This window comes from Triticum dicoccoides, chromosome 2B, assembly GCF_002162155.2.
Source record: "Triticum dicoccoides isolate Atlit2015 ecotype Zavitan chromosome 2B, WEW_v2.0, whole genome shotgun sequence".
NCBI classification, from domain to species: domain Eukaryota; kingdom Viridiplantae; phylum Streptophyta; class Magnoliopsida; order Poales; family Poaceae; genus Triticum; species Triticum dicoccoides.
In genome coordinates, this window is record NC_041383.1 from 98,079,573 (window position 1) to 98,103,666 (window position 24,094).

The 24,094-nt window shown below is 44.6% G+C and overlaps 2 long non-coding RNA genes across 6 annotated transcripts; one reads left to right on the top strand and one right to left on the bottom strand.

The window, feature by feature from the left end:
* Positions 1-6,198: 6,198 nt before the first annotated feature.
* Positions 6,199-11,667, bottom strand: LOC119362345. Of its 5 annotated transcripts, none has more exons than XR_005173365.1 (8): positions 9,170-11,667; positions 8,144-8,204; positions 7,831-7,986; positions 7,694-7,756; positions 7,363-7,450; positions 7,156-7,270; positions 6,633-6,687; positions 6,199-6,545 (listed from the first exon to the last, which is right to left on the bottom strand). It is a non-coding gene; the product is annotated as an uncharacterized LOC119362345 (long non-coding RNA). The 5 variants fall into 5 exon arrangements; XR_005173364.1 differs by having other exon boundaries at positions 9,153-11,666; XR_005173363.1 differs by having other exon boundaries at positions 7,831-7,982; positions 8,144-11,664.
* A 4,675-nt stretch (positions 11,668-16,342) lies between these two features.
* Positions 16,343-18,121, top strand: LOC119367247. The gene is made up of 3 exons (XR_005176241.1): positions 16,343-16,731; positions 17,194-17,484; positions 17,868-18,121. It is a non-coding gene; the product is annotated as an uncharacterized LOC119367247 (long non-coding RNA).
* The last annotated feature ends 5,973 nt before the right edge of the window (positions 18,122-24,094 follow it).

The following is a 24,094-nucleotide window of genomic DNA, read 5'->3' on the forward strand; positions in this document are numbered from 1 at the left end:
AACCATATCGATCCTTTCAGCTTGTACACCATATCAGGATGTTTTGGATCTTCAAAGCCAGGTGGTTGAGCGACATATACATCTTCTTCAATCTTGCCATTGAGAAATGCACTCTTCACATTCATTTGATATAGCAAGATGTTGTGATGGTTAGCGTAGGCTAGCAGTATACGAATAGCTTCAAGCCTAGCCACAGGAGCAAATGTTTCATCAAAGTCGATTCCTTCTACTTGAGTATATCCTTGAGCCACAAGACGTGCTTTGTTTCTAACGACTTGACCATGCTCATCTTGCTTGTTTCGATATATCCATTTTGTTCCAATAATGTTATGCTTGCGAGGGTCAGGTCGCTTGACAAGTTCCCAAACATTTTTCAGCTTGAACTGTTGAAGTTCTTCTTGCATGGCTTGAATCCATTCAGGTTCCATAAAGGCTTCAGCAACTTTCTTGGGTTCAGATATTGATACAAATGAAAAGTGCCCACAGAAGTTTGCTAACTGTGTTGCTCTTGAGCAAGTCAGTGGACCAGGTGCATTGATGCTGTCAATTATCTTCTCAATTTGTACTTCATTTGCAACACGAGGATGAACAGGATGAAGACTTTGCTCTTGCTGATCATTGTCATCATTGGGAGGATTATCTTCGGTCTGAGCATTGTCTTTAGGTTGGTTAGGTGCAGAAATGATAAGTTCCTCTTCAGGCTGTGCTTCAGAGGGCATGATTTCACCAGTTCCCATCAGCTTGATAGATTCGCTTGGAGGAGCTTCATCAAGTGTACTTGGCAAGAGTTCTCTTTGTGAACCATTGGTTTCATCAAATCTCACATCCACAGTTTCAACGATCTTGTAGAGATAGAGGTTGAAGACTCTGTAGGAGTGCGAGTCCTTTCCATAGCCAAGCATGAAGCCTTCGTGAGCCTTAGGTGCAAATTTCGACTTGTGATGGGGATCCTTGATCCAGCATCTAGCTCCAAATACTCTGAAGTAGCTTACATTTGGCTTCTTGCAAGTGAGGAGCTCATATGATGTTTTGTTCAGAAGCTTATGGATGTAAACACGGTTTATGATGTGACATGTTGTATCAATAGCTTCAGGCCAGAACTTTCTTGGTGTCTTGTACTCATCGAGCATTGTTCGAGCCATCTCAATGAGGGTTTTGTTCTTGCGCTCTACAATGCCATTTTGCTGAGGTGTGTATGGAGCAGAAAACTCATGAGTGATTCCCATTGTATCCAGATAGAGATCAAGCCCGGTGTTCTTAAATTCAGTGCCGTTATCACTTCTGATATGCTTGATCTTGACGCCATAATTGTTCATTGCTCGATTGGCGAATCGTCTGAAGACATCTTGTACTTCAGTCTTGTAGAGAATTATGTGCACCCATGTGTATCTTGAGTAGTCATCAACAATGACGAAGCCATAGAGACACGCTGTTGTTGTGAGGGTAGAGTAGTGAGTAGGGCCAAATAAGTCCATGTGCAACAGCTCGAAGGGTTGAGATGTCGTCATGATTGTCTTCGAGGGGTGCTTCGCCCTAGTCATCTTCCCAGCTTCACAGGCACCACACAAATGATCTTTCTTGAACTTGACACCTTCAATGCCAATGACATGCTTCTTCTTGACGAGTGTGTGTAAGTTCCTCATGCCAGCATGCCCCAGCCTTCGATGCCAGAGCCAGCATTCTGAAGCTTTTGCAAGAAGACATACGGCAAGTTATGGACCTGCTGAGAAATCTACCATGTATAGATCATCTTTCCTATACCCTTCAAAGACTAGAGACTTGTCAGATTCCATTAGTACAAGGCAACGATATTTTCCAAATAGCACAATCATGTTATAGTAAGCATTGAGACAGACATTAAGTTGAACCCAAGGGATTCAACAAGCATCACTTTATCCATGTGTTGATCCTTCGAGATTGCAACACTACCTAGACCCAATACCTTGCTTTTACCAGTGTCAGCAAATGTGATCTGACTCTTGTCGGATGGACGTAAGGTTGAGTCCATGAGAAGACTTCGATCACCAGTCATATGATTAGTGCATCCGCTGTCGATAATCCATTCTGAAGCTTTTGGAGACATGCCCTACAGTGCAGTTAGGAGGATAGGCTTCACAAAGAGTGTTGTGAAGCATAAGCATTTGACGCACACTAGGATTATCACAGCTTAGATCAAGATTAGAACACACAGTATGACAGGTAAGCGATTCATATGTGGAATACATAGTAAGTTATTTTATCATGCGTCCCTTTGTGTTTTAGGTCCCCAGCAATAATATCAGACGCCTTTGATTGCTGGTTGGAGACCATATTCTGCAAAAGAGAGTTAATTCTTCTTCACCACCCACATCTTCAGGGGTGGCTTAGAAGCAATGAGTCTAAGTGCAGCATCTGAGAATTTCGGCTTTGAAGCCCTAGCAAATAGCCTTGCAGGAGATGAATGATACTCATATGAATAAGCAGAAAAGTTCTTAGTCCTATGAACATGGTGGTTTGAGGACACACGTTCATATTCATAAGTTTGAGCACGATTTCCCTGCAAAACATTGGCGTTAGGGTGACTCAAGTGAGTCATGTATTCATATGAAGCCGTTGGACCATATGATGCCTTTGGTCTGGGGTTTGTCTTCTTCCCTGGTGGTGTCATGATGACATTCACTGGAAGATTCTCAAGACAGCTTTTGGGAACCCAGATCTTCTTCATAGGTGGTCCATTCCTGTAGTTAGTACCAATATACCTGGCAAACACTTCACCATTCTGATTTTTGAACAGTTTATAGTTTGCATCAAAGGATTCATCAATGATAATAGGATTAGCACAGGTAAAGCCAGATAAAGTGGATGGATCCACTGAAGGTTCCTTTGCAGCAACCCATGTGGTTTTGGGATACTGCTCAGGCTTCCAGTAGGAACCATCATCATTCATTTTCCTCTCGAACCCAACACCCTCTTTCCTAGAGTTTCGGTTCAGAATCTGCTTTTTTAGGACATCACAAAGTGTCTGATGTCCTTTCAGACTTTTGTACATCCCAGTTTCAAGCAATGTCTTCAACCTAGCATTTTCATCAGCAATAGCAGTGGTATCCTCCGTAGAGGGGTTAGTTTCCACATCAGTAGTTGAAGACAATGCAACAGCAGCGGCATTGGAACATTCAGCAATAGAGGTAGCGTTATCACGCTCAATGCATTTTAGACATGGTGGTTCAAATCCATCCTGAGCGGAACTGATCTGTTGAGCGCGAAATGACTCATTCTCTTTTTGAAGATCTTCATGAGTCGCTTTCAATTTCTCAAGCTCTTGCTTCCTTTGAAGATAATCATAGGAGAGCCTTTCATATGTGGTTGAGAGCGTCTCATGAAGACTTTCAAGTTCTTGGTACTTAGCATGAAGATTTTTTATGTCTTCTACTAAGGACTGTGAACGTGTCATTTCCGCGTCCAACAGGTCATCGCTTTTGTCTAACAGTTTTTGAGTATGTTCCATAGCCCTTTGTTGTTCAGTAGCAATTTTAGCAAGTGTTTTGTAGCTGGGTTTGGATTCACAGTCAGAGTCATCGTCACTTGATGTTTGAAAGTAAGCATCGCGTGATTTTACCTTGGCACCACGTGCCATGAAGCAGTAGGTGGGAGCAGGATCGTCCATGTCATCATCTTCAGCGTTGGTGTGGAAGTCATTGTCTTCAGTGTTGAAGATGGACTTGGCAACATAGGCTGTGGCTAGAGCCAGACTTGCAACGCCAGGGTCGGACTCCTCTCCAGACTCCACCTCCACCTCCTCAGAAGCAGACTCCTCCTCAGAATCCATTTCCTTGCCAACAAAAGCACGAGCCTTGCCAGATGATCTCTTCTTATGAGATGAAGACTTGGAAGAAGACTTAGCGGAAGACTTTGAGGATTTCTTCTTCTTCTTGTCATCAGAATCATATTCCTTGCTCTTCTTCTTCCTCTTCTCATTGTCCCACTGTGGACACTCAGATATGTAGTGACCAGGTTTCTTGCACTTGTGGCGGGTTCTCTTCTTGTGGTCATGGGTGGAAGCTTCATCATTCCTTGAGCTAGATCGTGAAGACTTTCTGAAGCCCTTCTTCTTGGTGAACCTCTGAAACTTCTTCACAAGCATGGCAAGTTCCTTTCCAATGTCTTCAGGATCATCAGAACTGCAGTCAGATTCTTCTTCAGATGAGGAAACCACTTTTGCCTTCAAGGCGCGAGTTCGGCCATAATTGGGACCATAAATATCTCTTTTCTCAGAAAGCTGGAACTCATGTGTGTTGAGCCTCTCAAGTATATCAGACGGATCGAGTGTCTTGAAGTCAGGGCGTTCTTGTATCATGAGGGCAAGGGTGTCAAAGGAGCTGTCAAGTGATCTCAGTAGTGTCTTGACGATTTCATGCTTGGTAATCTCAGTGGCGCCGAGAGCCTGAAGCTCTTTTGTGATGTCAGTCAGACGATCAAACGTGAGCTGGACATTTTCATTGTCGTTTCTCTTGAAGCGGTTGAAGAGGTTGCGAAGAACACTGATCCTTTGATCTCTCTGGGTTGAGAAGCCTTCGTTGACCTTGGACAACCAGTCCAAGACTAGCTTCGACGTTTCCAGAGCAGTCACACGGCCATACTGTCCTTTGGTCAGATGACCACAGATGATGTTCTTTGCAGTAGAGTCCAGTTGAATGAACTTCTTGACATCAGTGGGGGTGACACCTTCACCAGTTTTGGGAACGCCGTTCTTGACGACATACAAGAGGTCGACATCAATGGCTTCAAGATGCATGCGCATCTTATTCTTCCAGTAGGGATATTTAGTTCCATCGAACACGGGGCAAGCAGCAGAGACTTTGATTATCCCTGCAGTCGACATAGCTAAACTCCAGGTGGTTAAACCGAATCACACAGAACAAGGGAGTACCTTGCTCTGATACCAATTGAAAGTGCTAGTATCGACTAGAGGGGGGTGAATAGGCGATTTTTATGAAAGTCTTCAAAACTTGGAAGTTTCAAAGACAAATAATAGAAATGACCTAGTTGATATGCAGCGGAAGATTAACTACCATAAGCAAACCATAGTCAAGTATGCAATGATGTGAAAGTACATGACTAATAGCAGCTAAGTAGTAAGGATCAGAATGGAAGATAGTATGAAGCCAATCAACAGTAGTAGTCAAACAATGAAGTCAAACAGATACACAAATAGGCAATGACTTCACGAAGACAAACTTAAGTAAAGGAAGGGAGAGGATAGAACCAGTCACTTGTTGAAGACACAGAATTTGTTGGACCAGTTCCAGTTGCTGTGACAACTATACGTCTGGTTAGGGAGGCTGAGATTCAACTCAGAAGACCGCGTCTTCACCTTATTCCCCTTGAGCTAAGGACACCTAGTCCTCGCCCAATCACTCTTGTAAGTCTTCAAGGTAGACTTCCAAACCTTCACAGACTTCGTTCACCGGCAATCCACAATGACACTTGGATGCTCAGAACGCGACGCCTAACCGGCTGGAGGATACACAGTCCTCAAGTGTAATAAGTCTTCAGGTCACACACACAGAAAGACTTCAGTGATGCCTAACACTCTTTGGCTCTGGGTGTTTGGGCTTTGTCCTCGCAAGGATTTCTCTCTCTCAAAGGCTTCGAGGTGGGTTGCTCTCAAAACGACAAAAGCCGTAAACTAACTCTGAGAAGCCACCAATTTATGGTGTAAGGGGTAGGCTATTTATAGCCACTGGGCAACCCGACCTAATATGTCCAAAATGACCCTGGGTCACTAAGGAACTGACACGTGTTCTAAAGGTCAGATTTCAAACACACACGGCAACTTCACTTGGGCTACAAGCAACGCTGACTTATCCAGCTCAGGATAAGATTTGCTCTCATTGTCTTCGCTCGAAGACATAGGATTTGGTTTGAACATCACTTCAGTCATTCTGACTTAGTTCACTTGGACCCCACTTAACAGTACGATGGTTCCTATGACTCAACAAAGAAGAAAAGGAAACAGCGAAACAACACAGTCTTCACGCTCCATAGTCTTCACTCAATGTCTTCTCATGTCATAGTCTTCAATATGAATATCTTCTCATACCACCATTGTCTTCAATGTCTTCATACATTTTTAGGGGTCATCTCCGGTAGGTAAACCGAATCAATGAGGGACACTACCTGCGTTATCCTGCAATTCTCACAAACGCATTAGTCCCTCAACCAACTTTGTCGTCAATACTCCAAAACCAACTAGGGGTGGCACTAGATGCACTTACAAATATACAAGAGTGTATTATACTTATGCATTACAATAAATAAATACAAATATTCTTAGGTGCAACAGCATATCATTTATATCAATTTAACTATAGAAAACACAAGTATGGAGAATATTACACCATAGCATTTGCATAAATTCGACCAAAGAAAAGATCTTTTGAATAATATTACATTTTTCAATCTATCAATGTAAACTACAACTATTGGGAAGTAAAATCTTCAAATTTTATTTGCTTCCTGTTCCAACCGAAGTATTCAGCTGCAAGTCAATTATCCTTGTTTCAAATCTGTAAATGAAAATTGGACCCTATAGTTATGTAATTAAATATACACAAATATGATCTCGGAATATGGAAGAAAAGACTTCAACTTACAAAAGTTGAAGGCCAAGCAATTAGGTATCCTGAAGAGAAAGCTTCACCAATTGTCCTGCAACCAGAAACTTCCCTTACTAACTCCTCATTATCAAGAATAGGTTCATCTATGCGCACATGGAAAAATTTAGAAACTAACTCAATACCACCAGCCTTAGTAGCTGGATCAATAGTCAGAAAAGCACCATACAACATTTTGCTTGTTGGGATATGATGAAGTCTTTAAAACTACTTTAAAAGCTATGACCATTATTAGCACTCAACAGCAATAATAATATAATTTGCATGAACAATATGATCTCTATTTTAATGGCATCCTAAAATACATGCCCCATAGAAACTAAATAAACTGGACTAGCCATCAAAGTCTAATGCCCAAGGACACCTCACTTGCTCACGCTTGGTTGAAGTTATCCTTTACTTGTCGATTTGTAACAGAAGTCATTTTTCAAGGAGGCATGTTAGATTGGTTTGAGTCGGGAATTTGAGTACAGTAAACCCATGCCCCTTGGCGGATCTTTACCTTGATTGAAGAAGTACGCCTTTTTTTAGCGAACTGGATGTGGGCGTTCAGTTCTAGTCCCCTGCTTGTCTAGTCTTGAAAAATATTCAACTGCGCGATACCTCATTTCCCTTGCCTACAAAGAGATAAATAGTAGATGGAATGATATTCATATCCTAGAGCTACAGAAAGCTGCAACTTCAAAACTCAAAAACACACAAACCTTACCTTTTGCACATAATCAATAACAAGGTCTTGTGGCGACGATGACTTTTTGTTGAATTTGTAACTGACCGACATCATCATGCTCGCCATCCTGGTTCCATGACACAACAATGGTAAGCAATTAATATTTTTATATTCTATCTTTGTGACATGAGTGAGAGTAAGTCTAGACATAACTTTTTGGCATGAATGCGACAGATTATTAGCCTCAGAAATTTCATGTTTCATAGACAAGCGTGCCTCAACAAGTCCATTGCATTGGATTCTCTACAAACTGAAATATTAATACGAAGATTTCATGTTGAAAGCAATGATATAGCCATATTGACATTACCTTTGTTTTACCATGTAGTATTTGTAACCGAGAAATGCCAGTATGATTTGATTGGAGATTTTCCTACAGAACTAACAAGTATGAGTAAAATATTGAAATAAATGCATACAAAAGGAAGGGACAAAGAAGTCATTTACCTCTTCTATTCCATTATTCCCTTTGGCATGTTCCAAACAATTGGCAAGCTTGTTCCAAAAGGCTAGCTTTCTTCATTGCATTTTACAACTATTCTTTGCCCCTTTGGCATGTTCCAAAAAAATTGACAAGCTTCTTCTCCTGTGCTTGCATACTTCCTTATGTAATACAAGATTAAGAAAGTTACTAATTAAGTGTCAATAAAACCATTACAAGTAAAGACAAATTAAATAATGACACCACAAGCACAATTTAAATTGCGAATAGACATGAATTTGTAGAAGATAAATGAGGGAAGGGGAAAGAAGAATCCACCTAGGACAAGATTTGAGTCTTGGACAGGGAAACCAAGCAGTACAAGTTGTGGACGTCTCCTCTGCAATTTGGGTCGCAGAACCAAGCAATCCGACCAAAAGAAACATGTGAATGGAGAGGGCAAAGAGGTACACAGTAGCATGCCAATGCACTATCAGCTTATCATAACTCAAAATAGAGAGAGGAGATTCAAGACCATGGTCCAGCCACCCACACTCAATGCCATTGGATATAAGATGCGCCTATGAACAAAATCTTATCTAGTTTGAAAACACAATGCTCAATCGACAGATATTCATTAAAAAATCTTCTGCTGGAACTTCGAGATAACAAGTTAAAAATCGGCCTAAGAATCCGGGACATTTGCGCATGCTACTTATTTTAATTTCTACCAGTTTGTGCTGGATTCATGTGTGGCACTAGGATGAGAAGGTGGTGATTTTTGTGAAGTGCACACATTGTCGTGCTCCTCGAGTTGTTGACTGACTGTGTGCCGATGAACATGCAGCAATTCCAACAGGACATATTGTCCTGCTCTCATGGGTGAGTACTCATGCGTGTAACATTCCTCATCTGATTTGTTTTACCCTGGTACCTTTGCTTTATTCATTAGACCAAAATTGTCCATGGTCTGCTACTGATCCTAAACTGCTGACCCATCTGTTTAGTGTTGTGGCCGTTTTGATTAATACCCTCTCATGGTTTGCTACATGCTAATGTCTTTTTTTATGAAATCTCCAAACGCAGCAGCATGTTGCCTCATGTGCCATCCCAATAAGTCAGTGAAGCAGCAGCAGCAAGGTGGCCACGGGGTGAGAAATCAGGGAAACGTACGAGTGAAAGGTTCAGAGGTTAAAGAATCAGATGGATGAAAGTACTAGTACAGAGGTGAACTGAAACACTTAGATGGATGAATAAGTACAAGTACTGAGATTACAGCTTGCTCCCGACCCAAATAAGGAATTCGTAGCAGGCAGATCTGAGAAGGGGTGGGCGTTCAGATCCATACCAAACACGAGATCGTACCCCTTCAGGATGTAGGTGCCGAAGCTGAGGATCGACGAGGCCGTCGCCGCAGCAATCCAATTGGCGCCGAGGTAGGTCGAGGAAGCGGTAGATCGATCCGGGGGTTGAGGTGGGTGGGGGCGCGGGTGCTGGGAGGGGCTACAGGCGGCGGCGCGCTGGGCGTTGGAGGGCGGCGACGTAGCCGCCGAACAGGGGGCGTGTCGGGCTCTCCTGCTTAGTTCCCAGCACGCAGTAATGTGCAGGGCCAACCAGCAGCCAACACGTGTCCTGACAGACCCCACCACTCAAGCAACCACAATTCCTTTTTTAATTTATACAGAAAATGTTTTTTCCTTGCCTTATCCCAGTGGACTGCTGCTATTCGACACCCCATAGCCACTCGTTCTACAGCTCCGTGAAAGAGGATTCCGGCGAGGTGAGGTCCGCCGCTCGGCGCCGTGGCCGGCGGCCAGACGGGAGCTGTCGTGGCTAGCGCTGCACGCGTCCGGTGCGCTGCAACGCCTTGGCCGTGGCCTTGGAAGGCGGCAAAGACGGCCCGTCGCGGCTAGTGCCGCCAGGTTCCGGCGTGCTGCGCCGCGTGGGGCACTGGCCTTGAGCCCTTGACTGGAGGCAATATGGGTCCATGGAAGCTACCTCCGCTTGCTTCAGTCGTGCTGCGCCGCGCGGGCCGTCGCCTTGGCCGATGGGTTGACGGGGCCGTCACGGCTAGCTCCGCCCGCCTCCGGCGCGCCCAAGGCTGTGGCCGACCCGCTCCCTGGTAGAAGGTGGAACCACAGCGCATGCAACCAGTCGGCGGGTGCGGCCGTGGCCGGTGGAGATACGCGGGAGGTCGCTGGGTCACACACTTGAAGGCGTGAGCTCGATGCAACTCAACATGCAAAGGTGATTGTAGTTGTTTGCTTCTAGCTAACTAGCTCTCAGAGCATCCACAATGTTGTGTTTTGTTGCCTCTAAGGCAGCCTCTAAGCCTTTAGAGGCAGGCGCTATACACTATGGGCATGCGCCTCTAAGCCAAAATCCTTGGCATCGACGCCAAGCTTGGAGGCTGCCTCTAGTTCTTGCTTTGGACTAAAATAATCAGCTAACCCCACATGTCATGGATAGAAAGAGTGAAGGCCATGCAAAGAGATGAGACACAATCGGTTGAAGAATCAAATATTTTACTCTATGTGGGGACATCTTAGAGGCTGAGAATATGTGCTACACACTACGCACTTTTGAGCCAAGTTTTACTACAGGACATGGGGCCCAACTTAGAGGCAAGCCAGCCTCTAAGCACTGTGGATGCCCTCACTCAGGTGAGTATTAGGCGTCGGCGCACCGGCCAAAACTTTCGGCCGGTCCGCTCTGCACCGTAGGATTAGCATATTGTCAACCGTTCAAACTTTATCCTATACTCCCGATACACATCGTTTTTCTCCACAAACCAATGAACGACCCCTGTAGAACTCGGCGCCTAGCTGGCCGTAGCAGCACCGACTAGTCGCTCCCATCACCACTCACCGCCTCGCCGTGGCCGCTCCCCGTCTCGCCAGATGCAGCGGAGGCCCGTCAAAACATATATGCCCCAAGCGGTTCCACTGGCCGTTGGGCTCTGGAAGCTGGTTGCAACATAATAAATTGCTGGTTCCAGCAAACAAATTCTTTGGTTCCAGCAATAACATGGATCCGGCAAAAAATTAAAAGTTGGGATGATGGCAAAAATCAAAGACGGTGGCAGCAAAAAACACGGACGGTGGCAGCAAAAAATTGAAACTGGGTTTCAGCAGCAAATCACAGAAGGGCGGTAGCAAAAATCGAAAAGGCCAGTGGTAGCAAAATCATAGACGGTGGTAACAAAAATTAGAGATGGTTCCAGCAAAAAACATCTCAAATTACAGATCCTAGCAAAAAAAGTCGCTAATTCCAGCAAAACAAAAGAACGGTTGTAGCAAAAAAGGCCGCTGATTGTAGCTCCCGCCAAGGCTGGTTCTAGCATCTCATCTGCCCGTCGTAGCACGACATAGCCGTCATTCCAGCACCGCGCCCGGGGCTTGCAGGAGCCGCACCTCTTGATTCCAGCTTTAGATGACAACAGTTGCAGCACCGCCCTCTGCCGATTCCAACACCGCTTGTCCTGGAGCTTGCACTACATCGTGGTAGCAGCAGCGGCCCCCCGGGGGGGGGAGGGGGGAGGCACTGGTGTGGTGCTGGTGATTGGCGGAGGAGCAGGAGCTTGATGAACCCCTGTGAGTGGAAAAAGTGAGGTGGGTACTGTGTGCGGCGCTTGGCCGACGAGCTGCCATGGCCGGCCGGCACAGCCTGTAGTCGGTGGGGGGTGGGGGGGAGTGAGGGACGCATGGAAGGAGAGGAGAAGACGAGAAAAGGGAAAAGCGGAGCTCGCAGACGAGATGCGCCCATGGGCGAGGAAAAAGGAGTGGCTCTGGTCGTTCTTGGAGAGATAAGGTAATGGAGAGATAAGATAAGGCAGAGTGAACGGTGCGACCGACGAAAACTCAGCCGGTCGACCGGCTATAAGCGTTTCCCTCTCACTTATCCACCTATCGACATATGCACGTACTGAAATTAGAAGTATAAGAGCTATCCAGCTTCACCTATACATCTTCTCTGCTTTTCAATCACGAGTGCAGGTGAAATCACAAATTGGCGAAAACTTCTCTTAAATTTAGTGCCCAAGACCACATTTAACTGGAAAGTGGGAAACTTTTTTTTTGAAAAATCATGGGGGGGGGGGAGCTCCCGACCTGAATATATTTCTCAATGTTTGTAACCCATCATTCGACTGATTACAAGGTGAAATTACATAGGCACGTGTAATCGTGATAAGAGGTAGGAACACCATAAGGAGGCGTCCTGCTTTTGCTCTGTTTTCTTCATCTTGTGTGTCCAGAGCATGAGATCATCAATGATTCTCTTAAGGGTGAGGATACTGTGGTGGTTTTGCTGCCTGAAGGTCATAGCATTTCTCGAGTCCCAGATCTTCCATAGGATAATGAGGAGGATGGAGTGCCAGATTGCCGCATCCAGCTGAGAGGGGAGACGACAGTCCCAAAGATCGTCAAAGGTGGCCGATGGGTAAATGCCAACCCGTTGCCATATCCGCTGCGTGAGTGGGCAGTCGATGAATATGTGCGAGCGTGTTTCACCATTGAAGCCGCAACGTGGACATAGAGAGTTAGTGACCATGTGCTTGCGGAGTAGGTTGCTTTTGGAGTTAAGTCGATCTCGGAATAGCAGCCAGGCAAAAATCTTCACCCGGTTGGGAACGCATGAAGACCATATTGGAATGGCATGCACATCATTGACAGAGGCGTTGCCCATGGTGAGCGTGTAGGAGGCCCTGGTGGAGAAGCACAGGCCACCATTGAGGTAGCGCTCGTCTGGCCCAGGTGACATCTGGAAATCCTGCAGGAGAGACAACACAGAACACAACTCGGCGGTAGCATTAGAGGTTAGGCGGTTCCGTAGGATTGAATCTAAACCGTAGTTAAAAACAGTAGCCACATGAGCTAGGGGTAAAGTGGTGTGAGAGTATAGGCAGGGGAATAATGTAGCGAGAGGTTTCTGGTGAATCCATGCGTCTAACCAGAAATATGTAGCGAGAGTATAGAAAGTGGGAAACTTACCTGCAACTAATCAATATTTCTTGACGATGGAACATTTACACATCTCAAGGAAAAGTAGTACTCCCTCTATCCCAAAATAAGTGACTCAACTTTGTACTGACAGAGGGAGTACATCTGAAGGTAATTGTTTGTAGAGCAATCCTCGGGAGCAAAGTTTATATACAGCTATTTGAAAGTGTTTCTCTTGTGCATGACTTGATTGGCTACCAAGTCCTGAAAAAGGAAAGGAACGATTTTGTATGAGGAATAAAGAATTTGAGGGTATGACTTGTAAGTGAAACAATACCTTAGTTGGTTTTAGTGAAAAATCACATGATATTCAGAGTCCTGGTTTATGAAACCTGAAAAGCGCTTCAAGATACAACAAAAGGTTTTGCAAAACATCACACGGTATTCACAAGAGCATTAGCAAAATATTTATCCTTTTCATTGATACATTAATCTCTATCATTAAAATTGGCAAAAGGAGAATATGTCAAACGAGAAATCTCATGCACTAAAATTTAAAATAAAGCTAGGTTGTACTCTGTTAGTAGTGCACTTTGATTCTAAGTAAGATCGAGCTGATGTCTCGTTACTAAATCAACTCATGATGCTGATGTAAAATATCTCTCTCCTTCATTTATTTAATTGTCGACGACTAATCCGCCGTATACTGATGGAAGCAGCAAACAAATGTAGATGATTCAGAGTTTCCAAGCATATTTGTTTATCTATATAGAAACAGGGTAATGATATACAGCTAACACTGAAGCAAATAAATAATAATGCAATTCTGAAGGATTAATTTGCATGTGTTTGAACACAAGAAACAGGGTTATGGAAGATGAAGTACGGGGAGCTATTTCTGAAGGATTAGTTTACATGTCATAGTTGTTTATTTGTTTTAATCTTATCTGAGTGTTAATATATGTAGATTCCAGGCGCAATAATGGACCTATTGGCGATGAAGTGCCAGGAGCTCCTTCCATGCTGAGCACCATAGAGGTTGATCCACGAAGGGGGCAATTTTCTATCAATCCTGATCTATTTTCTTGTATCCAGGATGCAACAATCAACAATGGAGTAGATGGGTAGGACACCGGATGTATAGCCACGAAGAAACTTTGGCGGCAAAATATGTTGTTATGCGGTAGAAAAAAAGGTTGTTTGCTGATTTTCTGGAACGTAACAGCAATTAGAGAGATGCGCTGTGTTTATTGAGTGGTGGGGTCCGCCAGGACACGTGCTGGCCCCTGGTTGGCCCTGCACAATACTGCATGGTGTGAACCCAGCAAGAGAGCCCGACCCGGCGTGCTGGGCGTTGGAGGGCGGAGAGATAGCGGCTGGGCTGGATGTAGATCGGATTTGAGACCCAGTTTATTTAACCTTTTGTTGGTTATAATTGGAGGGAAAAGTAAGCGGGAATATTAGAGATTTAGCGCCAGCAGAAAAAATCAAGGGAAATCTGGAGGGAAATTGTTTTGGAAGAACCGGGACACTGTTATATAGTTATTCGTTTGGCATGAAAATTATCTTAAATGTTTTTTTTGCATAAAAAATGGAGCATATTTTAGTATTTATCTATTATTGAGAGGAAAATTAGATATAGTTAAATAGTAATCGGATATTGTCTTTGGAGGCCGAGCTCCATGGAGCTCGGTTTTGAAAAATTGGAATTTTGTCTACATTTCCAAAAATTCTTGAAAAAAACATACATACACATGAAGGCATAACATACATGTGTGGCTGGAGTTCAACCCCGTGCACCTTGGGCCTCAAATTCGATGTCTTCAGCCAACAAAATCAATGAAGAACACCGGATTTGCCTGCCTGCATCCCCCAAACCAGTGCCGAAACAAGCAATTTCTAGAAACCGTCACCACCACGCGAATCAGCAGTAGACGACACAAAACTATACAAGACTCTCCTCACTTGCTTCTCAACGCATGTTGGAGAATAAGCATTGGCCATAATAGACCAGCATAAATTTATGATTTGCATTCTCATGTGTATTTACATAACATGTGCAATATAACATATAACAGGAGTCTCACGGGAGTGCAGGGGAGGGTCTGCCATGGGTACTAGCGCTGTTGTGACCGGGATATCCTGATGTGGAACGATGGGCACACAGGTGTTGTCATGACAATCGGCGGTCAGTTGCCGGAGCGGCGACGATGGCGATGTTGTTGTCGTGACCACCACGCGGCGTTGCCGCGTCCTTGGGGAGCGATGTCGCTGCTGCGATGGGAGCGACACTCCTCCCGGAGGGCGGCTGTGATTCAGAGTCGACAATTGCTTTTATATTCACCGAGTCGTGTTGTGATAAAATTGGTGAGGCGGAATTAAGACATTTAGGTGATGAATTTTAATTTGGGCGAAAAGAGGACGTGCGTTGTGTACCCTTACGAGAGATCAAACTATAAGTTTAATTGTGATGTTGTCTGGTCAAGGTACTTTAAGCATGAGGTTACGTTCCAGTTCATATAAAAAACATTGAGGTTGACGACGACTCATGATATTCATTTGTGTCCTTGATCTATTACCCTGCCGGCCAAATGGAGCATATGCTTCTCTACCTCATGAGAGCTGGCGGCAACCAGAACATCGTCGACGATGGTTGTACTAACCACAGATGATGGTGAACATTGGTAGTGGTGATCGGAATAGACCTCGGCGGAACTATCATAGATGGACTCCTTGTTGTGGTGTCGTCATAGCTCTCGCTAGCGTTGGACAATATGGAACCACACCAACTCCCAACAAAAGAAACTAATCTATTGCTCATGAAGAATGACGTAGCAACGCATATGGTAGAACAATGGACATCCGAAGCAACCTTCAAATAACTTGGGAACGATTGATCTGAGAGGCTGGCACATCGATCCAGTCTCCTCCTTCCTTCCTCTACATGGCAAAAGGCCGACAAAGAATATGGGGAGATCTTGCTCCTGATCGGTCGCCTGGATCAAGATCATGTCATTCCCATGTGAGTGCCCATGAGAGCTACGATCGGCATGGGATAAAGTTGTGACCATTGTGGAGGCCGACTTTGGATGGGCGCTGAGAACACATGTGGTGGTGCTACAAAGTGGTGTCGATGGGATGCTTGAGATGTGACCGACCACCGACGATGTTGCAATGACAGTGATGCGAGAGGGTGACAGCCGGTTGCCACAACAGCAACGATGGGCACGATGATGTTGCAGTGACCAGTGTCGCTACGTGATCCTATGACCCCAAGAGGTAACAGATTGACTTTACACCGGCCAGTCGAGTCCACTAACAGAAGACGGACAACCGTCGGGAGTATGGGACATCGCAGCCGCCCCACTATTACCTTGGATTATAGTTTTAAAAAAGGACAGGACCGAGAAAAACCGGAACCGGTGACATTGGCAGTTGGCTAATCTTCATGGACCGTTCCGTGCATGTTTTTTTTGGTAAAAGCGAGCGAACCGGCGGAAAGGCCCAAAAACGAGTGAACCGGTCCAAAAGCCCATCGTTTGATTTATATTCGTGTGGATAGTCTAGGGGTTTTCCCCGAATCGGTGCACTTTCGCCCCCTTCCGCCGCCGCCCCTTCCACTGTAGGGCACCACCGCCCTTCCGCCGCCGCCCTTGCACGGCACGGCGACGCCGCCCCGCGCCGCCAGGAGCCCAGGACGGACACTCCGATGCCTCCTCGTGCGGCCGCGCCAGCGCTGTGCTGCATGCTGGTCAAGCGACCCCAGCCGTCCAGGGGACGCCATCGCCGCCGCCTGGTCTCCAGCGTTCAGCCGTCCAGCCGCTGCAGGTCCAGCTACTCCAGCCTTCCCTCCGATACACACTGCGGACCAGGAGGTCCAGCTAGCGGACCAGGACGACGGATGGTCGCCTTCCTCCGCTCCTGACCAGGACGACCGATGGTCGCCTTCCTCCGCTCCCGACCAGGACGCCCCGACCACCGACGCTGGTAATATGATCTCTTTCTTCTCCACTCTGATTACCAATTCTTCTATTCTATCCAAGCATCCATATGTGATACGTCAACTTGTGAAGTTTGTGAGCTAGAACTACTAAACTGTGTTGCTTTTGCTGGCCTGATGACAATAGTTGATAAAGAATTAGAGAGATTAGGGAAAAGAATTAGAGATTGGTATTTGGTAATTTATATTTCAGTTTTATTATGTTGCTATTTGGTGTTCTGAGATTATGAGGGAGACTTTTTTGAGACTATGAGAAAGACTTTTTTTTACGAATGACTATGAGAAAGACTTACATTTGATTGAGTACTGATTCTGGTTTGCTATTTAGTGGTGGTGATGTGATGAAGTTTATGGTGATACGGTGATTTATATCTCATTTTGTCCTTTTTGTGACAGAGAACTAGAGATTATTAGTGTATATGATGAGCGATGCTGCTCTTCTGCTGCAGGTACGTGAACAGGGGCGGCGTTGACAACACTGGCCTCCTCCAGCAGCCAATCTTCGCCCCGCTCCTGCTCCGAGCTCCTTTAGCGACCTCACCACCTCGCCTACTGCCTGCTTCGTGCTCAGCTCGCCTACGAGATGTTCGACCAATTGACCAAATCGAGCCAAGCCAAGTCTGCCTCTCTTGCCTGGGCATGGACGACGGTCGGGTACTTACCATCATCAAGTAGTCGAGTACCAGAAGCGAAGCTGACAGAGAGGAAGAGGCTACATAAGGATTCTTGTGTCCCAAAAGGTATGTTCCTTTTTGCCTATTCATGTTCCATGCATTACCTGGCTCACGGTGTCTAGTCAACTCAGCTCACAGTGATCAATGATTGATCAATATTAACAGGATTTGATTTTCAGTTTAAAGCGGAACCTACTAGATTATTGGGTGTTTGGATGGTCGATATATGTCACTCTCTGACTCTCAGTTCATTCTATCTTTGCGTTTTTTTACTATAATGTTTCTATCACGGTGAAGCAAAAGAACGTGGAATTAGTGATGGCGAAACTTTAAAATGCTTTGCATCATTAGGGTTGTTATTACAGTCCATATATGTATTGAAAATAACCTGACTCTTCTGATTTATAATGAACTTCTGCTCATGCGCTTCAGTGAATCTTATTTTGCAGGAAATTTTGCAAGTGGAGGTGAAGGATTGTTCTAAACTGGCAGATGAAGCTATGCGTTCTTTTAGTGGACTTTTATATGTTTGCATAGTTTTTGCTCTTCAAACATGAAGCTTAGAAAATTTCAGAAAATTGTTACTAAGTTAAGTTCATGTATGACAGATTGTCATTGGAGATAGATACACTTTATGTTAGATTTACCATCTTGTAAACCAAGCTTATGTTGTTCGAAATTGACGTTTTGATTAATTTGGGATTTCTGTTTCGTGTCAAAACCTGGACATCTGATTCAATGGTTTCTTCTTTGTTGTTGTAAACCAGCCTTTGTGTGTGTGACTACTGTGGGTTGCACTTGCCGCTAGGTGCTAGGCGTTGTGCGTGTGTGATTTTTGTGCTTGCACTTACAGCTGGCCCCTAGCCATCTTGCCACCCGGTCAACTAGGAGATGTACACTGCCTAACAACTGCTTGTTTGCTTACTGCTACGGACAATTCTTGTGTTGTGCTGGTTGGAGTGTGTGGGTGTTCTTCTGAAAAAATGATGTACTGGCTGGAGTGTGTCCGTGTTCTTCTGAAAAACAATTACTAGCACTGGAACAATGTTCTTTTTTCGGTTTCATGCTAGTACAATACTGGTCTACTAGACTGTTGTTTAGTGGTTGATTGATGCTACAGTTGTACGGCTCTACAATTCTTAAGCCTACTTTAAAAAATCGGACTGACAGTTGAACCGTTGAGGCTACCGGTTTAGGTTTTTATCAGTTGGACTGCCGGTTCAACTCGTTCAGCGACAAAAAACTGGAATATTTAAGCTATTTAAAAAGAATTGACCTCTAATCAAATGAATCATTTATTGGTTATAATCCACTATGGAATAACAAGCTGTGGCTAGCCTAGCTGGTAGGGGTGTTGGACGTGCGGTGCCTAAAGGGTCAAAGGTTCAATTCCTAGTTTACACATGATTTTCTTGTCATTTTATTACTGGCTTTTTGCTAAAGACTGACGCACCTAAAAAAAATCGATTGAGGCCTCGATTCCGGGTTTTAGTCGGACCAGTACAGTTTTTAAAACTATGTTCAAAAGTACACTCGTTTGTTGTTGGTCTTCCACTCCTTCCACTAGTAGAAAAGGGGGCAATGGTTCAGGCCGGGTTGAACCGGGACTAATGGCGGCATTGGACCCGGCTCGTGAGCCACGGGGGCCGGCCGGGCCACGTGGGCCATTGGTCCCGGTTGGTGGGACTAACCAGGACCAATGGGCCTTGCTCCTGGCCCGACCCCTTTGGTCCCGATTGGTGGCTTGAACCGGGACCAAAGATTGCCCTTTAGTCCTGGTTCTGGTCACGAACCGGGACCAATTGGTTGCCTATATATACCTCGCCCGCGAGCAGAGCACTCCCACTGCTCTGTTTTTCGTCGCCGGCGAGGGGAGAGCTTTGTGGTGTTCTAGCTCACCTCCTATGCACACGAGGTGTTCGATGGAATGCCCGAGCCACACTACTTAAGCTTTCTCCTCTCCAAGATTGACCTCCAAGCTCCATTTTTCTCAATATTTGTCTAGGTTTAGCGGTCCGTCCCGTCCCGTCGCCGTCTTCACCTCCGTCAATCGCCTGCGCCGATCTCGTCGCCGGCACCACCGTGGTGAGCCTCTTGTTCTTATCTTCTTTCTGAAAGGAAAAAAAAATCTTACTTGTATGTTTATATATATAGATACTTGTATAATTTTCTTACTTTTATTATTGCATCTATATAGTGCGATGGTTTTGGTATCCGCCCCGTCGGCCCTCGTCTTGTCTATGATTCGGATGTGGTATATATTATCTTTTCATAACTATTGGTTCATTTATTGTTTATGACAATTATGCCGACCAATGTGACATAGATTTTATTTATCTAGGAGGTTGTTGAACCGGAAATTCCAACCGACCCTATTGTCGAGAGGTTAAATTTAGTTGAAGAAGAAAACAATTTGTTGAAGGAAAAAATTAGATAATTTGAGGAGGAGAAGATGATATTGGAGTTGCATGTTGCGGATGTCGTCGATGATCACAAGATCAAGATGGATGCAATGCGCTTGAAGATTAGAAAGATTAGAAAATATGCCATTCATACCGAGGCTTGGTATCATTATGCCGTTGGATCAGTTGTTACATTGGTTGCGATTATGATCGCATTTGTTTTCGCATTGAAATGTTTTACATAGTTTCAGTGTATGGTTTAATTAATTTAGATGTTCTGCAGAGCTTTATGTTGTTAGATGAGAACTATGTATGTACTTTGGGTTTAATGTGATGATGAACTTCTATTAATTTGGTCACTTAATTATCTATTCATGATGTTCTATAATGATTTTTGACACACTTAATTATATATAATGCACGCAGATGAACCGACAATGGATGTGCGGTTCAAGACACACCTCCGAGTACATTAAGGGCGTGCATGATTTTCTCGAAGTGGCTGAGGCAAACAAGCAGAATGGTTTTATGTGTTGTCCATGCCCTATATGTGGGAATACGAAGTCTTACTCTGACCGGAAAATCCTCCACACCCACCTGCTTTACAAGGGTTTCATGCCACACTATAATGTTTGGACGAGGCATGGAGAAATAGGGGTTATGATGGAAGATGGCGAAGAAGAAGAGTACGATGACAACTATGTGCCCCCTGAATACGGTGATGCTACTGAACATCAAGAGGAACCAGACGATGTGCATGATGATGCTGCAACGGGCGAAGCTGCTGAAGATCAAGAGGAACCAGACGATGTGCCCGATGATGATCATCTCCGCCGGGTCATTGTCGATGCAAGGACGCAATGCGAAAGTCAAAAGGAGAAACCGAAGTTCGATCGCATGTTAGAGGACCACAAAAAAGGGTTGTACCCCAATTGCGAAGATGGCAACACAAAGCTCAGTACCGTACTAGAATTGCTGCAGTGGAAGGCAGAGAATGCTGTGCCTGACAAAGGATTTGAGAAGCTACTGAAAATATTGAAGAAGAAGCTTCCAAAGGATAACGAATTGCCCGATAGTACATACGCAACAAAGAAGGTCGTATGCCCTCTAGGATTGGAGGTGCAGAAGATACATGCATGCCCTAATGACTGCATCCTCTACCGTGGTGCGTACAAGGATCTGAACGCATGCCCGGTATGCGGTGCATTACGGTATAAGATCAGACGAGATGACCCTGGTGATGTTGACGGCGAGCCCCCCAGGAAGAGGGTTCCTGCGAAGGTGATGTGGTATGCTCCTATAATACCACGGTTGAAACGTCTGTTCAGAAACGGAGAGCATGCCAAGTTGATGCGATGGCACAGTGAGGACCGTAAGAAAGACAGGAAGTTGAGAGCACCCGCTGACGGGTCGCAGTGGAGAAAAATCGAAAGTACTGGGATGAGTTTGCAAGTGAGCCAAGGAACGTATGGTTTGCTTTAAGCACGGATGGCATTAATCCTTTCGGGGAGCAGAGCAGCACTCACAACACCTGGCCCGTGACTCTATGTATGTATAACCTTCCTCCTAGAATGTGCATGAAGCGGAAGTTCATTATGATGCCAGTTCTCATCCAAGGCCCTAAGCAACCCGGCAACAACATTGATGTGTACCTAAGGCCATTAGTTGAAGAACTTTTACAGCTGTGGAATGGAAACGGTGTATGTACGTGGGATGAGCACAAACAAGAGGAATCTTACCTAAAGGCGTTGCTGTTCATGACCATCAACGATTGGCCCGCTCTCAGTAACCTTTCAGGATAGACAAACAAGGGATACCATGCATGCACGCACTATTTACTTGACACCGATGGTATATACCTGGAAAGCTGCAGGAAGAATGTGTACCTGGGCCATCGTCGATTTCTTCCGACCAACCATCAATGTCGAAAGAAAGGCAAGCATTTCAAAGGCGAGGCAGATCATCAGAAGAAGCCCGCCATGCGTACCGGTGATCACGTACTTGCTATGGTCAATGATTTACACGTAATCTTTGGAAAGGGTCCCGGTGGACTAGCTGTTCCTAGTGACGCTGGGGGACACGCACCCATGTGGAAGAAGAAATCTATATTTTGGGACCTACCCTACTAGAAAGACCTAGAGGTCCGCTCTTCGATCGACGTGATGCACGTGACGAAGAACCTTTGCGTGAACCTGCTAGGCTTCTTGGGAGTGTATGGGAAGACAAAAGATACAACTGAGGCACGGGAGGACCTGCAACGTTTGTACGAAAAAGACGGCATGCCTCCAAAGCAGTATGAAGGTCCTGCTAGCTATGCTCTTACCAAAGAAGAGAAGGAAATCTTCTTTGAATGCCTGCTTAGTATGAAGGTCCCGACTGGCTTCTCGTCGAATATAAAAGGAATAATAAATATGGTAGAGAAAAAGTTTCAAAACCAAGTCTCATGACTGCCACGTGATTATGACGCAACTGCTTCCGGTTGCATTGAGGGGGCTTCTACCGGAAAACGTCCGATTAGCCATTGTGAAGCTATGTGCATTCCTCAATGCAATCTCTCAGAAGGTGATCGATCCAGAAATCATACCAAGGCTAAGGAGTGATGTGGTGCAATGTCTTGTAAGTTCCGAGCTGGTGTTCCCACCATCCTTCTTCAATATCATGACGCACGTCCTAGTTCATCTAGTTGACGAGATTGTCATTTTGGTCCCCGTGTTTCTACACAATATGTACCCCTTTGAGAGATTCATGGGAGTCCTAAAGAAATATGTCCGTAACCGCGCTAGGCTAGAAGGAAGCATCTCCATGGGCCATCAAACAGAGGATGTCATCAGGTTTTGTGTTGACTTCATTCCTGGCCTTAAGAAGATAGGTCTCCCTCAATTGCGGTATGAGGGGAGACTGATTGGAAAAGGCACGCTTGGAAGGGACTCAATAATATGCAGGGACGGATATTCTTGGTCTCAAGCACACTACACAGTTCTACAAAACTCTACCTTGGTGACCCCGTATGTCGATGAACACAAGAACAGTCTGCGCTCCAAACACCCGGAGCAGTGCGACGACTGGATTACATGTGAACACATCAGGACTTTCAGCAGTTGGTTGGAAGCATGTCTCAGAGGTGACAACACTGTTTGTGCTGAGCTGTACTTGTTGTCCAGGGGACCATCTTCGACTGATACGATTTGAAAAGGATACGAGATAAATGGGAATACATTTTACACGATTGACCAAGATCAAAAGAGCACCAACCAAAATAGCGGTGTCCGCTTTGATGCAACAACCAAGAGAGGAAAGGACACATATTATGGTTACATAGTGGACATATGGGAACTTGAGTATGGACATGATTTTAAGGTCCCTTTGTTTAAGTGCAAATGGGTCAATCTGTCAGGAGGCGGGGTATAGGTAGACCCACAGTACGGAATGACAACAGTGGATCTGAAAAATTTTGGGTACACTGATGAACCATTCGTCCTAGCCAATGATGTGGCACAGGTTATCTATGTGAAGGACATGTCTACCAGACCGAGAAAAAGAAAAGATAAGGAAGCGAATACATCATACGATGAGCCAAAGCGCCACATAGTTCTTTCAGTAAAAAAGGACATCGTGGGAGTGGAGAGAAAGACAGACATGTCTGAAGATTATGAAAAGTTTCATGATATTCCTCCCTTCAAAGTCAAGGCTGACCCCAGCATCCTGATAAACGATGAAGATTATCCATGGTTACGGCGCAATAAGCAAATGACACAAGCGAAGAAAAAGTGAAGACTTTCTCCCGCAACTATTATGATGATACCATGCCAACTTTGTAACAGATGAGTATGATACCATTACCCGTTTTGTACAAGCACATGCTATGTGGGTGAATTTATGATACCATGCCAACTTTCATCTTTTTTAGAGTTCATTTGAAATGCTTTAATGTCTTATGGTTCGGCCCTCGTAATAATTAAAAATAGCAACAATAAGTATTTTGTTGTAAGTAGAAACAAAATAAAATAAATAAAGCAAGAAAGAAAACAAAAAAACAAAAAAAGTGTTTTCAAATTTGAAAACTAATGGCACTAACAGAAAGTTTATAATTTTTCTAAAACTAAAAGCAAAAAGAATTAAAAAATAGAGCAAAAAACAAAATAAAATAAATAATGCAGAAAACAAAACAAAAAAACTGGAAAATAATTAAAAATAGCAACAATAAGTATTTTGTTGTAAGTAGAAACAAAATAAAATAAATAAAGCAAGAAAGAAAACAAAAAAAACTAAAAAAG